We start from the raw sequence: 17,625 nt of genomic DNA, 5'->3' as shown, positions 1-17,625 counted from the left end.
CACATTATTGGCTGGTAATCACGCGATGTCTTTCCATGTTCGACTTCAAAATATCTCTTCACAATGATTGACATGTACATCGAGTGAAGATTGAACAAGTTTGAAGACCCCAGATCTAGGTTCATCCATCCGAGCTACGATATATTCAAAGATATAAAAACATCAAATGTACAAAGACACTGCACAGATAGTCATCTGAACCATAGATGATGACTCTATATCTGAAGATTCACTAGTCTGTATCTGCAGACGACTATCTGATCTATGTACATGAAATGAATTTATAAAGCCAAGCATGGGAATGCCTCCCTCATCCAGATCATGAAAACTATACTATGATGATGTAGTGTGTTGTAACTTATGCATGTCACCCTCCAGTTCAACGCTTCGGATCCTCGTGATAAAGCATTTCACCCGACATCATTATTTACGACTTCATGCTTTAGGGGGAAACTGTTATAGACATATTTGGGCACATCAACCCCAAACTTATATGTCGATAAACTAGGGCTCATCAACCCCTAAAGAGTTCTTTCATACCCTAAAAGAACATAGTCATATGATTACATCATTCCCCAAAAGATCCATCTGAGAAACCATCCAGAAATTGCCTAAACTGAACCATACTGACTGCTCCACTAGCAAAGTGCGATGCATACTGAGTGGTACACTGCCAGGCTGCAATGCATACTATTTAGGCCTTCTATAGGGTGTGATGGGCAAGGATGGACAAATTTCTGAGACAGTTTGCTAGGTGGTTGCTCATGGAATCTTCTAGAAACTTCTCTTGTGCCACTTGCCTCTCTGAATTCGCCCAAGGATGAGTAAGAGATCCAAGAAATCTCCAAGTGGAACCAATTGTAACAATTGGAATGACACTAATCAAACCCCATGGATGAGTCACACCTTCGCACCCATCTATAAATGGATCCCTCATCTAAGAGATCTAGAGGCTGAGATATTGTGAATTGTAAGGAAGTGTTGATAGTTTGTAATTGAGGAAAGACCATTGTATTGTTGGTGTGATCTTGCTATTTCATGAGGTGAAAAGGGATTGAAGTTGGGAGGATGATGCTGGATCAGAGAACTGGGTTGTAATTCTCCCTTCTATTAATAAATTTCTTCAAGTTTTCTTCCATATGATTGTGCGATTGTGAATGTTAACATTTGTGAATGCAATCATTTGTTCATTATATATATGATTCTGTAATGTTTGTTGTAATAGATCACGATGCTTTAATGGTTCTTTGTTGTTGTACTTGTGCAGGTACTCTCCAAGCGGCTTAAGTATGGGGAGGAGTTGCAAGCTCTATTAAGGGGGAGAGAGATCAAGCAAGGGATTAAGCAGAAGTTCCAAGCTGGTTCCATTATCTTTCTCTTATCTGTTATACATAGAGGAAATCGTTGAATTGCTTTAAACTCTTGTTTCTAGGGTAGCTGCCAAACCTACAGGGCTAGTCGTTCGACAAGACATTAGTTTTCCCAGAAACAGTAGGTTGACCAGCTGAATCTTACTTTTGTCTTAATCAATTCACTTCACCCTGCAATACACATCAATATGTCTAATCCAATTATCCAGCTTCTCTGCATTCAATTCTCCATCATATATCGACAAATCAAATTTAACATGTAATTTAATCAAAGATGTTTTCTTTTTCTTTTCAGGGCTATTAGGAGGTGTGGGAAACTTTTCTTCTTTCCCTTTTCCTTTAGAATGGTCATGGAGGAGAGATTTTTCTACTCCTTTATATTTTTTGTAGTTTGATGGATCTTCATCTCTACCTTTCTTAAATTCACGATACATTTCCTCCACCATGGCTCTCATGGTCATGAAACTATCCATGAACTGGGAGTCTGATTCCAAGGGACTTTCTTCTGCCATTTTCCTCTTACGATAGACTCTTCCAATTTCTAGGTTAGCTTCAACTAATTCTTCTTCTCCTAATTTGATATTTGCCCTAGTTAGCATTCAACAACAAAATCTAGCACAAGCTTGTCTAACCTTAACAACCTAGAGCTCTGATACCACTTGATCTGAAATTGATCGAAGCTAAACAATAACGTATTACAAACTCATGTGCATGGATGTGCCTATATTTCCTTATGCAATGGATTGATAGGATTGTGAAATACATAGACACTGAAGAAGTTAGAGAAACCACAACAGGAAAAACATGTAAACACAACAAGTTTAATAAGGAGTTCACCCAATACTCCTGAGCTACATCTCCTGGTCCACCCTTCAGTGGTAGCCTCTCTATTATGTTTTCAAAGCAGAGTTTTTTTACAGCAGTGAGCTCAATTTTAGTCTCACTCAACAGATATAAATCAACAAGATTGTACTTGGATTCCCCAAGTCTCTGGAGTACACAGACTCTCTCTACTTATTCTCTACCTCCTATGGGTCACAATGGTATGAGTCCAATCTGAGACTCAATACATGACAGGAATTTACAGAGGAGTTCGATTGAACATCTCAAGCCTTCTCTGGACTACACAGACTCTCTGACTCATTTCTACCTTTGCTCCTGCAGGTCAACTTGCCTTCTTCTCTCTGTTCTCTGCTCTCAGCTTTCCGCTTCTAACTTACTTGTCTCTCTCTCTATTAGTTTGTGGCTTTAAAGCCAATCTGCTTTTTCACTGTTTTTTCTGCTTCCCACCTTTCTGGTTACCCTTCCTCTGTCCACTTGAATTCCTCTGTTTCGCATCATCAATACTGTGTAATGCCTCACAAGGAGGTGGCCACTTGTTTCATAAAAAATCGAGTGTCAGTTTTCTTGGATGTTTTCAAAACGACCGTTTATTCCGTTAACTCCAAGAATGCTCGTGAAACACGTCCTTCTGCCAACGCATCATCCACGTCAGACCTCAAATCCTATACAACTCTATTTTTTTACCTTGCCAGGTCCGATCATCCATCGAAATGCATTTCCATCGTTGATCTGGAGCCTCCAGATCCTACGGTCTCTGTCCATATCGGGCGGGTAAGTAACATGAAGTTTACCCATCTGATGTGAGTGGTTTTCTCTCTCTTCCACCGGACATGTGGCACCCATTGTGTGGCATCGGGTGGGACTCGGTTGAAACCGCTTATCGCTCGAAACCCTTCCGATGTTCTGCCGTTTTTGTGGCCCCCGCTTTTGACGGAATCGACGCGATATCCGTTGCATTTCATGGTTTTTCGGGACCGGGTGCTCGGGGATTTTCCTTCTTTCAGGTGTTTCCCCTTTGATATGCGATTACCAACTTGTCTCTAATCGCATATCAGAAACTACCCCCGTTTCTTGAAATGAACTCCTGTTCTACTAATTTGTGATAGCACGCATTACCATGGGCCGATGGTATGCGCGCTTGACAAGTGGTCCTCGTTGCTCCGCGCTAATCACAAATTGCAACTGTTATGAGGATATCTCTAATAAGCTCGATCCTTATAAGACTTTGAAACTTTGGAATGAATTTTACAGAGTTTATGAAAACTTAGAGAGTGTTCTGGATCCATTTTAGATCAAGAAGCTCGGGACTATATAACCTTTTTGTCACACAAACCCATTTTTAATTATTTGAAAGCAGGTGTTTGGCTTATGTTGGGGTAATATTCAGATGAATTAACAAGGAAAGTGGGTGAAAAAGCAGGAAGTTGAGTAAAGGATGATGAAAAATGGAGAGGAAGTGGGGCGCGTCAGCAAGCCAAAAACTTCATCATGAGAGTGACAAATAATATTTGAATTATCAGATTTCCTATAATTGTATGACCCTAACAACTTCTTTGCATATTGAGCCCATACCAACTCAGCATAGTCACATTCGATAGAAGGAGTTTTCAACTCCTTTGGTAAGGAAGTATAGAACCAAATTTCCTAATACTAAGAATCTCATCTACCGTTATGCTAAATCTACTAGACTATCAATGCCAATGGCTAATGACATTGAAAATATTAAAAATTATTATGAGGTTGTAAAACCAACTATTTATTAGACTACCTTCAACAATCATTTTTCATCGAAATTAAGGAAGAAAAGCTAAAACATTGAAAAATTGAAGGTATTAATTGAAGAGTTCAAAGTTTTGGATAGATATGTGAAGAAAGAGCACAATTATAAATAACAAACTGCCTAGTTGCAAAGGGAAGTTGGGAAATTAATAATGAAGAATAAAGATGGATGAACTACACTAGATGGTTCAAAATGCACTAAATTTTTTTCTCTGATGTGATTATCGTCAAAAGGTTTCTTATCAAAAAATAAAGAATTTTTCAAGATTGCAAAAAATGTCTTAAATGAAATCATAATTTGGCACTTCATAACCAAGCTTTCGAAAAAACACTCTAGGAATATAAGAGGATAAAAGGGGCCAATGTGAATATCTTAATTGGTATCCATTATTATAATTGAATCATCGATCAAGTTTTTTCTCAATTTTGAATTGGCATTATATGAAGATGCTAGCCACAATTACATGCGGACATGAAAACTATCAAGTGTAGGGGAGATGTCAATGCTCTAATTTGATTGAATTTCCACTACCATCTACCCCTTTTCGATCATATAAAACTATTCTTTAAATACCCCATTACCATTCCTTTTTTCCTTTCTTTCAATCAAAAATACATTCAAAAAGATACAAGGTAATTGTGTTGTTTAGTTTATGCCTTTTCCCTTATTTTTGATGAATTAGTGGGATTAAAGTTTGATTTACTACTAATGATGGTTTAACAAATTTAGGTGTTGTAACATACATAATGATTTGTTGTCCCACCTTGTTGTTTGACATGTCTACATGCCTCTAAAGGGAAAACCAAGACATGAATTTCCCTCCTAAATGGCGAGATTATTCTCATCCATCAAAGTTTTTCCTTACCAGACAAAGCATGCATTGTTCATTGGTAAAAATTATGGTCAAATTGTTCCATGAATGGCATGTCCATCAGAGAAGATCAATCTACAATTATCCATCCCAATCTCACTTTACACAACTCAAGCATGGTATAATTTTGTCGAAGGATGCACCAAAACACCCCCTTTTTCCCATAAGTATATATACTTAATGTTTCCAAAATGTAAAACAAGGGATTCAATAGTGTCGACTCGTGTGTCATTTTTCACTATGTAAAAACCATATAAACCAGTCTAAAAAGTAATGTAGTAGAGTCGGTGATTATATATATCATCTCTGTAATCATTCAGAAGGTTGTTAGATTAATATATCAATACAATACATAGAGTAAGTCATTATTTATTACTACACTTCATATCTGATTAATATATAGTGGTTGATACGAGTGTTCATTGACCACCTATGCTTGATTTTATCATAGTGTGTTAACTTTCTAATAAGTCTGACATCGGTTGAGAGGCCCCTCAATTCAATCAAATTTTCTATGTTTTCTTTACTTTCTAGTGTAACATTGGTATTTATAGTTAGACTGTAGTTCATCTTCTTATTATTTTCATGATGAGTGTGTTACATTCACTAGTTCATTTACTTTGTTTTGATTTCTTATCCTCTATTATATGTCTTACCTACGTAGAGATGAGATCTCTCACTCATCCAGTAGTATCTCTAAAAAAGTACAAGTGGCATGGTAGAAGGGCTCAGAATTCAAAGTGGCAGAATCTGGATAAAATTAGCATAAGATTGAACCGCTCGTGATCCTGATTCTGACAATGTGAATGACACTCGAATGCGAGATCATATGAAGAAGTTCTAGCAAGTCAAATGTCATTTTTGACTTGTATATCTGGCAGGGGAAAACGACGTGGCAGAACTCCCATGGAATGGGGAAGGGCCAAATGCCAGGTGACCATTGGTCCCGCATTTCACTTATCATAGAAGGTAGAGTTCAGCGGTTTCAAATCGACCCTATGTAAGAGACGTTGGGATGCGATAATCGCATATCACAATCAAAAAAGGAAAGTGTTTACGAATCGGCACCGACTGGATCCAAGTTGCGATTACAATATCATATATCGTGGATCGGAGATGGATCAAGTGTTTACGAATCGACCGCTAGCATTCATGATTGCAATGTAATGATTGCAATCACACATCCAAAGGGAAGGCAGTGAATAACCGACCCTAGTGATCAGCATTGCGATTGTGATATCGCAATCACATATCAAACACACAACATGTAGTGACCTTAAGATCTATCAATTCTAATGATTTTTTAATTTTGATATGGTGTATCGACACCGTTGAATTATGGTTTTCTATTCATAGTATTATTGGGTCCGTTAAAGTGGTCATTTTAAGGAGTTACGTGTTGATTCTCTGTGTTTAAGCTAAAGGTTTAAGGAATTAATGGGCGGTTAAGAAGATAGGAAGGAAATAGAGAGTGGAACTATTTTTTTGGTAGTTTTACTATGTTAAATATGGTTGTACATGTGCACTATTCTGGGATATAGAATCTATGTTTATTGATAGAAACCATCCTACTATATTTTTTGTTTGTTGAGAACTGCCCGGGGATTGAGCAGTTAGCCACCAACTTATATAAAGGACTATCTACATCAGAAAAAGGGGAGACATCACAATAATTTAGAAGATCAGTGCATACAACAGTAGCCTGACTTGGCAGCAGGTTGGCACGTCACCCTCAGTAGTAGGGAGGTTTCGATAGGGTGTGGAAAGCCCGATTATTCTAATTGGGTGTTTGGATAGGCATTTTTCCATGATTTTTCGCTAGGACTCACGTCCTACTTTCTGTTTCTGAAGCTAGGCTCTCCATTCTTCATCCATCTTCCATATTGTAGGTATAAGGATTGTGAATGAATGTTTCTTTTGCTTTTATCTCTTTTTCTGCCACTTAATGAAAGAAGGCCTCCCCACTATTGAGCAGGGCCTAGAGACGTAGTCCAAATTGGATGAACTCTGTAATCAAATATTTGTGTGATGGTTTCATGGTTATCTTGTTATTTCCGCATTGTTTTATGTTATTTTAAGTTCCATGGTTAATAAGCTCGGTTTCATGTAATTATGATGCATCTACAAGTACAAGATCTTGAATCAAGTTTGGTATGAGAGCGGGTCTTTGTTGATGCGAATTTAATGAGTATATGCAAACCTGAAACAAGCTGCGAAAAGGTGAAGGAACACTTAAGTTATTTGATTCTGAAGCAGGACACAGACAACGAAGAAGAAACATGGAAAATGAAGAAGCTCGTTGGGAAGAGGAACATAATTTCCGAAAGGTATTGTACAATATTGCAGAGAAATTGGACAAGTTGTTTCCAGAGTATGAGTAGGAACTTGGGCATGAGAAGAAATATGTTGATGAGAGTGGATCAAAAAATCATGAAGGCATTATAAAAGATCCTCCTCCCTCTACTTCAAGTAATAGTTTTGATCACTCTAATCGCGATTCGAGACATACATCTAAGAAACCTTTCCTTAAACTATATGTGAAGTTTCACTTGGATATGTATACTGAAGAATGTAATGTAGAAAATCTCAACAACTGGATTAAGTATATTGAGTTCCATTGTTGGATTTAACACATCAAGGAAGATGAAGCAAAGATCCAGTTGGCATCCGTTTGACTGTGTAGCACCGCTCTTGTTTGGTGGGAGAGCAGATTGCAAGGCAACAAAAATGTGGGTAACCTTATTTCTTCATGGTGAAATTTTGTTTCTACATTGAAGAATTAGTTTTACCCTCTAGGATATAAACAAAAATAATTAATGGAATGGAAACACCTTAGGCAAAGAAAGGGTCAAAATATGAAAAACTTCACCGAATAATTTAGGAAACAAGAATTGAATTTGAGCATTCCATTAGATTCACTAGAGATTGTAACTAAGTATGTGAGTTCCTTACATAGTTACATATGGCATTAACTATTATTGTTCGAGACGACTAATATCGATAAGGCCAAGGTGAAGGCCATGCATCTTGAGAGCATGGGGACCACGAAGAAGAGAATTGGTGGAAACTACACCCTGAGCTAAGACGTAAGAAGAATGACATGAAGGAGAGGTAGAAGACAACTACCACCATGCAATAAGCTCCCGAGTCTAAATAAGAGGAATATGGGAAGGTCACAACTACGGGATTTGCATGAGGTAGACCAATTGAACTGGGGTAATATTCCAGTGATGAAAGGAGGATTGCAGCTCCTTGGATCGCAACAGATGGACCCATTGATTTGTGTTCTGATTTAGGCAATGAAACAAAAGTTTCAATAGATATTGCACCAAATATGAAAAGGACACTAAATGTGGCACAGTTCCAGGAACTTCAAGGGATCAACCCAAGAATTCAAGCAAATAATGCTAAGCTAAGGAGACTCCTATAGGAAGAATAAAAGGAGAAACAAAGGTTGGTATTCCTATTGCAGGTTAAGGACATGGCCTTAGAAAAGCTGGAGAATAAATGTTGTTGGGAAAAGTATCCAATACGGAATGACCCTATCCCACTCTAAGGGTGATAGTACCTCAGCAACAATCGAATGCAAATCTATTCAAGATTACTTCTTTATGAGATGTAAGAGAGAGGAGAAAGAGATCCACTAACCGTTATCTTCCGCTAATGATTGATCCAATTTTCCCTCTTTGTTGCTTGCTCCCAGCTCCTTGCTCTTTCACTGGCCCAACTACACAAAGATCCTGCAAAAGCACAAGAAAAGGAAACTACAAGAAGCATACATCCATAATTGATTCAAGGATTAGAATAAATCAAATATACAAGCATCAATATGCCACAGAGACACATGCATATAGAAGAACCTCAAATGCTTTATTAATGGAAGAAGTAAAGTTCTGAGAGTGTTACAACCATAAGAGGCCCAATCCAGCAACACCTCCCAGCAGAAATAAATATCCTCTTCACCTCCTTCAAAGAAATCACCCAATAGTTCTATACTCAAACCAACAACACTTCCTTACATTCACAAGATTCCAGCCCCCCTAGACCTCATGAGAGAGCTCTATATATAGGAGTTTTGGAGAAAGGATGAGTCAGCTTGAGGCTGGCATGAAGATGACTAGTGTCCTCTCCCACTTCAGTTATTCTTCAGTTCTTGAGTCCACTTGGAGTTTCTTGCTTCCACTTAGAGATCTAGATCCTCTTACTCATCACAAGGCGAATTCCCTGATCCAAGTGTCATTTTGGAAGCTTCCTGGGCACTTGACACCTTGCAGAATGACTGTGCCACTTGGCCAATCTCGCCTAGCGTAGGTAGCCTTCATTAGAGTTGACATTCAGCGCAGGTACAGAGTGGAGCAGTTGAAATTCAGCGCAGATGCTCAGTGGAGCAGCTGACATGATCCAGAATTAGCTTGTTTTTGAGTGTTTCCAGGTGGAGAACTGATTTTCAGTGCTGTGGTTTGCTGACCTTGTTCCTCTAGGGGTAGGAACAACATTTTTAGGGACTTCGGATCCCTTAGATTATCGACATTTCATGCTTCATGCTGTTAGGCACAAAGATGTCTATAACAGTTTCACCCTAAAGTATGAGGTCGTTTATCAGGTGAAATGCTTTATCAGGAGGATCTGAAGTTCATTCAATCGCTGAGAGGTGCCCTGTAATAAAATACAATACAATAAATTATTTTTCATTCTTCTTTCATGATCTAGTTGAGGTAGGCATTCCCATGCTCAGCTTTATAAATTCATTTTGGTACATAGAACAGACGATCGTCTGATGGTAGACTGATAATTCTCTGCTGAAATTATCATCCTTTGAGTAGGATGATCATCTGCTGCAATGATGTACATATCAAATGTCTTTATATTTCCTGAATATATATCGCAGCCCGGATGGATGAAACTAGATCCGGGGTCTTCAAAACTCGTTCGATCTTCACTCTAAGTACAAGTTTATCCATGTGAGAATTGCGCTGAAGTCGAACATGGAAAGACATCGCTTGATTACCGATCAATAATGTAAACCGTTAACAAGCGCGAGAGGAATCACCAATAATGACAATGACCCTCAAGGTACTGCAGTACAATTCACGTGGTGTGAATAAAGCACAATGCGTCGAACACCACGCAAAATCTTCTGGTCGAAGGTCATTAATGTATACCTGTCGCCGAAAGTGAGAAACTTGCCATTGAGGCATGCAAGCTTCAAAGTACTGAGGGGGGTGTTCCTAGATCAACTTCTTGGATAATGAGTTGAAGTCGACAAGAAGCGATCCGTCAAAGGAGGGCCTTAATGAATCCCACATCAGTGACACGGAACGGAGCTAATGATTTTCGTGAAGGTGAAAACAATCTGTGAGATATGATTCAGGGTGGCGATCATGGGTGGATGAAGCATAATGTATGGCAGTGGATGGGACACGGTTGACTCTTTCTGAACACATCTCTTGAACGTATAACAACACTGATGTGATGGATCGGTAGCATTACCCCAAATGTGGATGGTTTGGCAAATACCATGGTGATGAGACGGTGAATGAAACAACCGAACCCGATGTGATACGGAGGACAAAGTGTCATGTTCAAGAGCGACTTGCTACCATTAAAGCTTTGAGGTTCTCCCAATTTTTCCCCAGTCATTTCTGACCAGTACCTCTTTATTTTTGTCAAGCTTGAGGAGGATAACATATGCTTGTTCTATAACCTGCCCTTCGGGCAAGCCCATCGCTATGTTTTAACGAGCCTAGCGATAGGGAAACTCGTTCTCATCTAAAGACAAGTTTGTCGCTATTTAATCATTTTAACGAGTCTAACGACAAGGAAAACTCGGTCCTTTTCATTTTTAGAGAGTCTGAAAAGGTACAATAAGTTAACTCCAAAATTCCTTTTTCATCATCTAATCCCTTAAATCCGAAAAAGTATAAAACAATACAGAAGGGATGAGTTTTCGATAACTTTAACGAGCCGAATAAACAAGCGCTCAACCTTTTTGTGCAATAATCCCTCAGGTCCAAAAAGATTAAAATCTAGAGGAGGGATAGCTCTTTCGGTCATTTTAACGAGCTGGAAGGCCAAAACTCGGCAAACTTTTCATATTTTACGAGTCAGGAGAAAAGAGCTCAAAGAAGACTCATCTTTTGAGGAACGAGTGATAAACAGGGATAACAGCAGATTACAGGTACAGGTTGGAATTTTCCAATCACGGCAGTGTCACAAGGATGGATAAATGAAATCACTCTTCGCAGCTGTTTCTCAAAAATGGTAAACAATCATATGGGGGTGAACGATCGGCCAAATGGAATGGAGGTGGCAAGTGCAAACACGACCAAGGCTTTTTATGGCTAATAATTTACGATCACAATGGTTATTTACCGGAATAGGTTCATTTTTTAATGAGTTTAAACTCTGGAGGAAACTCTTGCTCACGCTTTTCTATTTTTTAACGAGCATAAATTCCACGGTAAAACTGCTCGATCTTATGTTTATTTTTTAACGAGCATGAACTATGTGCTAAAACTGCTCGGATCTCGCTTTTCTATTTTTTAACGAGCATAGATTCCGCGGTAAAACTGCTCGATATACCAGTCATAAGATAAGAAATGTCTCCTACAAGATTCCAATTTTTATAGAGCTTGCACCTCACATAAGCTATACTCCCTCTCATCCTTTCTTTATGCAAGTTCGGAAATGGCTAATCCCAAAAACAGATAAATAATCGCTCCTAGCTTGCACTCCAAAAGGTTTGCATGCCCCCAGGTATAAAGTACAATTTCAAGGCTGCCACTACTTATCCGATAAAACATTTGTTTTAAAGGGTGAGACTTGCCTATTCTTGGTTACCCAAATATTGTTTTGTTAACACCATCAAACGAAAACACTTCCTCGGCACTGTCTACCGAAGTAAAAAATGGTGAATGACCTTTGTCAGACAAGTAACCTTATCAAAAGAATGTTGTTCTAGAACAACCCCTCTTCCTTCCACGGACGGGGTACGGACTAGTCATATTCCTTCACGGAAATTCTACTTTATACCCAAGGTTTTCTCTGCCTGAAGCAGACCAGGATGCATGCCCCCTGGGTTCCAGTCCCATCTTTCCGAATCACTCACACTCATCGGGAAGGAGGACTGGGGGGGGGGAGACATTTCTTGGGTGAATAGACCATTCAGGGTTGGTATTTGACTATTTGCGATGCCTGATCCTGGAAATGAAAGTTGGTCTACGAGCTTGACCATTCTTCCTTCGTGTGGAAAACACATTACTCTAAAGAGTGAGGAGACTATAGCTCTCATGCAATATATATAGTCTCGTCCAAGGAGTAGGTTACAATCCAAGGGTCCTTGAACGACCATCACGTTCATTTGAACGGTCTTCCCTTTCAATGTAACAGGCACATTGGGGAGGATCCCTAACGGTCGACTGGTTCCTTTATCAAAACCCGAGAGATTTCTCATCTCAGGCAAAAGCGCCGGGGAACCTAGTGCTTTCCAAGAAATAGAGGAAAGGATACTCACAGATGCCCCTTCATCAATGATAGTTCCAGCAATTACCATTCTATAAATTTGGACTATGATTCTGAATGGTATACTGGCCGGTAACCGGGGTCTGCCTAGTTGGTTCCAATCAAAGGACACAACCAGGTTGCTTGGTGGTGGGACCGAATACACGGCCAGATACGACCCTGACGATGTTCCTTCCTGCAATAAAGGAATGGGCGCATTGCCCTGATGCTCATCAGAATCTGTGTTGATGAAAAGAATCAGGATGGTGTCATCCTTATTCTCTTCAGTGAGGGTGTCATTTGAAGATGAATCTTCAATGATGGTGTCATTTGAAGATGAAACCTCTGAAAGCGGAACCGGGTCAACTTCTGTATCGACCTTTAGACTTTTGTCTGGTCTAGATTCAGTAGTTTCATTCTCAATGACTGACGCTTCAGCTGACCACTTGAGCGGGCCAGCTTTATTTTCAACCAACGAAGGACTTCGCACGAGTTTTTTGTATCCAGGAGGAAGTCTCAACGGTGAAACTGGACGATCTTCCAAAACTCTCTTCACTTCGTCTAAGAAGGGACAACGGTGGATGGCGTGATTGCCTTTACACAGTTTGCAGGGGGATTTTATTCCCCCTCTTTGTCTTGAACCTTCACTTTCGTTGGTTGACGGTAAGCATTCAACATGGCTATCAGAGGTTGATGCTCCCGAATTGTGCAACCGAGGGGACCAGTCCCTTAGTATCCGGGGAATACAGGGACAATCTCTATGGAAGTGGTCTCCTCTACATATGACACATGGCGATTTAGGCCCGGTCTGTGCTGTGTTTGGATTTTTGTCAGACGTCTTTTGCTTGCCCCCAATCGCCTTAGGCTCCTTGTTATTCTTCTCTCTCTCCTTCTTCTCCTTCTTCTTCATGGGAGCTTGGCTTTTACCGGCTCTACCTTGCAAAGATGAAGGATTGGAGGAAGAGTTATAGGAATTCGAAGGTTGGTTGGCAGTTCTAGACTCATCTAACTGTTGACTCAACTGTTCAGGAACCATGGTGGTCTGAACTACATTGGTTGAGAATAGCCAAATTGGCAGGCCAATCGTCAGTCCTGGAAGCGACAATGTGGCCATGTGGGGCGCACCAACTTCTCCCCAAGAGGAGAAAGGACTAGGATTTCCATCATGTGGAATTCCTTGGTTGGGACGTTCCATTTTCTCAACCTACAGATCAACGCAGGAATAGGAGGTGATTATGTTCCGTTTAAAATAAATTTTATAATGACGCTTTTAGACACAACTTTCTTTTTCACTTTTTAAGAGTCGAGAAAAAGCTAAAGATGACTTTAGTCTCCTTCGATGTTTTAACGAGCCTGAAGTGACAAATGCTCGGATGGACTTTTTTAGTTATAGAGTTTGAAAAAGGCCAAAAGAAACTGCTCTGGAGTTCTAGGCAGAGGGTGTGCCAAACTTTTCGCAAAACCACAGAATACGTTTTACGGTACGGGTGGTCGATCTTCGTGAATGCTGTGTTCAGTGCATTGCGATTAGTAGGGCGGCCGACACGGTTTCCTATGGATAAAGGCTTTGTTCCTATAGGGGTCTCCCAATATATACGCGACGGTACGTGGGATCACAAGTCCGTATTGATACTTATCGCTTCACCGTGGAGGAATCACCCAACCACTCAACGCTAAGATATCACGTTTAACGACGCCAGAACACGTCTCTAGCTTAGACCTCTATGTGTTTGCGTTATGTTTCAATGCATTGTTATGTAAATTCAATTTATTTTAAGGTTGATCTTGTTTAGAAGTTTTCCTTTATGGATCACCACGAGATGTATAGTAACACTCCTAAATGCAGTCTAAGATGATAAGCAAGCTTTTCAATCTTTCAACTTTGAAAATATTAACTACTGAGTGAAAAGAAAGATAACATATTTTCACACAGATCATAGAGCACACACTAATGCATTTTCCGCTAAATCAACATGCAAACTCTCATAATGCACATGCACAATGCAAGTATTTCTTTTCTCTTCCTTAATGTTTGTGCGACACAAAAAGAAAGCTATTGTATAACTTTGAATTCAATTTCAAGTGAAAGAAAACAAGCTTGTCCAAAATCAAAAGACACCTTAAGATTTACTTGTTTCGACACTAGAAATATATAAATTCAAACCCAATGACGAAAGCAAAAGTTCAATCAGCTATGAACAACAAACAAACTAACTCTTAAGATCAAAACGACACTTTATCACAGGTCTAGATCTAAGAGGTTACAGCAAGACTAGTTCACTTTCGTTATGGGAAAATGTAAATGGTACAAGAAATACACAAAGAACAAACACAGTTTCTTTATACAACCGAGGCGGAATAGTGGCAAGGAAAGTTGGTTTCAGATAGGCACATTGACTGGTAACAGGCAGCAAAAACAAGAGTGAAAACAGGGCAAGAAACAGCAGGAAACCCCAGTAGCGCAAGGCAAGACTGGTCCAGCGCAGGTGGTACACAGGCAGTTTGACCTTCAGCGCAGGTAGCCCCTTCGGGAACTGCGCTGAAATGCAGACAACCTTCACACAACCTGCATTGAAGAACGAAACTTTCGTTTCTCTTGGTTTCCGGGTCACAGATTGCTAAAAAATTCACAGTTTTTGGCCAAATCAGAAGCTATCAGTCAAGTACACACTAAGGGATGAAAAGGAGGATGAAAAGCTATCACTAAGAGCTTATTAGAGTCCTTGTGGATCAGCTCTTCAAATCATAAACTTGCCCAGCAACTGAGCTAGAGTAGCTGCCCTCTACTTTGTATTTGAAAGATCCAAATACAGTTCGATTCGGTACTCCCTTTGTTTATGAAATGAATAGCAAAAAACACAAACAACCAACAAGATACGCTCCCCAGTGGAGTCGCCAATTTGTTGTTGGGAAAAGTATCCAATACGAAATGACCCTATCCCACTCCAAGGGTGATAGTACCTCAGCAACAACCGAATGCAAAGCTATTCAAGATTACTTCTTTATGAGATGTAAGAGAGAGGAGAAAGAGATCCACTAACCATTATCTTCCGCTAATGATTGATCCAATTTTCCCTCTTTGCTGCTTGCTCCCAGCTCCTTTCTCTTTCACTGGCCCAGCTACACAAAGATCCTGCAAAAGCACAAGAAAAGGAAACTACAAGAAGCATACATCCATAATTGATTCAAGGATTAGAATAAATCAAATATACAAGCATCAATACGCCACAGAGACACATGCATATAGAAGAACCTCAAATGCTTTATTAATGGAAGAAGTAAAGTTCTGAGAGTGTTACAACCATAAGAGGCCCAATCCAGCAACACCTCCCAGCAGAAAGAAATCTCCTCTTCACCTCCTTCAAAGAAATCACCCAATAGTTCTATACTCAAACCAACAGCACTTCCTCACATTCACAAGATTCCAGCCCCCCTAGACCTCATGAGAGAGCTCTATATATAGGAGTTTTGGAGAAAGGATGAGTCAGCTTGAGGCTGGCATGAAGTTGACTAGTGTCCTCTCCCACTTCAGTTATTCTTCAGTTCTTGAGTCCACTTGGAGTTTCTTGCTTCCACTTGGAGATCTAGATCTTCTTACTCATCACAAGGCGAATTCCCTGATCCAAGTGTCATTTTGGAAGCTTCCTGGGCACTTGACACCTTGCAGAATCACTGTGCCACTTGGCCAATCTTGCCCAGCGCAGGTAGCCTTCATTAGAGCTGACATTCAGCACAAGTACAGAGTGGAGCAATTGACATTCAGCGCAGATGCTCAGTGGAGCAGCTGACATGATCCAGAATTAGCTTGTTTTTGAGTGTTTTCAGGTGGAGAACTGATTTTCAGTGCTGTGGTTTGCTGACCTTGTTCCTCTAGGGGTAGGAACAAAATGTTTAGGGACTTTGGATCCCTTAGCTTATCGACATTTCATGCTTCATGCTGTTACGCACAAAAATGTCTATAACAATAACCACGTTGAGGTAAAAGGTGACTCTTCGATTTCATGTAACTTTCGTGATGATGATTTCGTTGTTTTTTAAAAAGGTACTATAGGTATCAAAACCAAACTGTTGAAGAAAATGGGTTATCAAGGGAAGAGCCTCAACATTAATGTCTAGGGCATCGCAAACCCCATCAAAGTGGAGGAATTGCGTCGTCCTGTAGGACTTGGGTATGTCAGGAGGAAAGTTTGGGAATGATCTAAAATAGCGAGCAACCCACCAAAAATAGATGATGAGGGAATCTCATCACATTCTAGTTACAGTGAGGGAGAAGTGTCTCTCCGTATTCTTAGAGACATGGAAACCACACTAAACATAACAGAGGCAACAACCACTAAAGAATGGGGTCGTTGGAAAAAAATATTGGAAGAAATGAACAGAAGCAATAATAATACAACCAGTGATAGAGAAGTGGTTCTTAATATTCTGAGAGACGTGGAAGGCACACTAAATGAAAACCAAACAGAAGAAATTACAACCGCTGAATGGCCTCGAAGCAAACATCAAGTAGATGTGAAACAATGGCAATAATCAAACTACAAAATATTAGTACAAGTGAATTGCATAATATCAGACCGAATGTTGATCAAGGTGAGTTGGTTGAACAGTGGCAAGGAGAAAGCATAGATCGCACAATTATCAGAGCCGATGGAATTGGTGAAAATCAAGAGATATATGAAGACTATCTTCTAACATTTACGTGCTAAAATAAGGTAATTACTACTTCATGAGGTGTTAGCTAAACATAGAGAGTCAATTAACTGAGTGATTGAGTATTTGAGTATTAGTCAAGTCCAGTTAAGTGATAGATGTGTGGTTGCATGTGGATTCATTTCAATGCGACTCATTAGTCGAAAAGGATAAATACCATTCACAGGGTTCGTTTTAATCATCATGTTTTGTTTTATCAATATAAGAGAAACAACTCGTGTTTTATTTGTGAATTCATGCTTTGTCTCCTTTTCCTTTCCAACAAATTGGTATCAGAGTCAGGAAGAACGGATTAGCAGCAATCCATGTGTGAACCACGTATGAAAGTTGTTTTTGAAATCATAAGGGCTATTTTATATAAAAAGAATAAAATTGTTTTTATATATAGAGATTCTTTTATATATAACTTTTTTTATAAAAAACTTTTATATAAAAATAAACAAAAAGTTTTTTTTTTTGTTTTTTTTTAACAAAAAACTTAGGGTTAGGGTATTTTTTTGAAAAAAATTACAAAAATAGAATTAGCAGCAATCCATGTGTGAACCAGGTAT

The sequence above is a fragment of the Pinus tabuliformis genome, chromosome 7, assembly GCF_031772625.1.
Source record: "Pinus tabuliformis cultivar Carrire ecotype Pingquan chromosome 7, CPIR1, whole genome shotgun sequence".
NCBI classification, from domain to species: domain Eukaryota; kingdom Viridiplantae; phylum Streptophyta; class Pinopsida; order Pinales; family Pinaceae; genus Pinus; species Pinus tabuliformis.
This window is presented reverse-complemented; position numbering follows the sequence as displayed.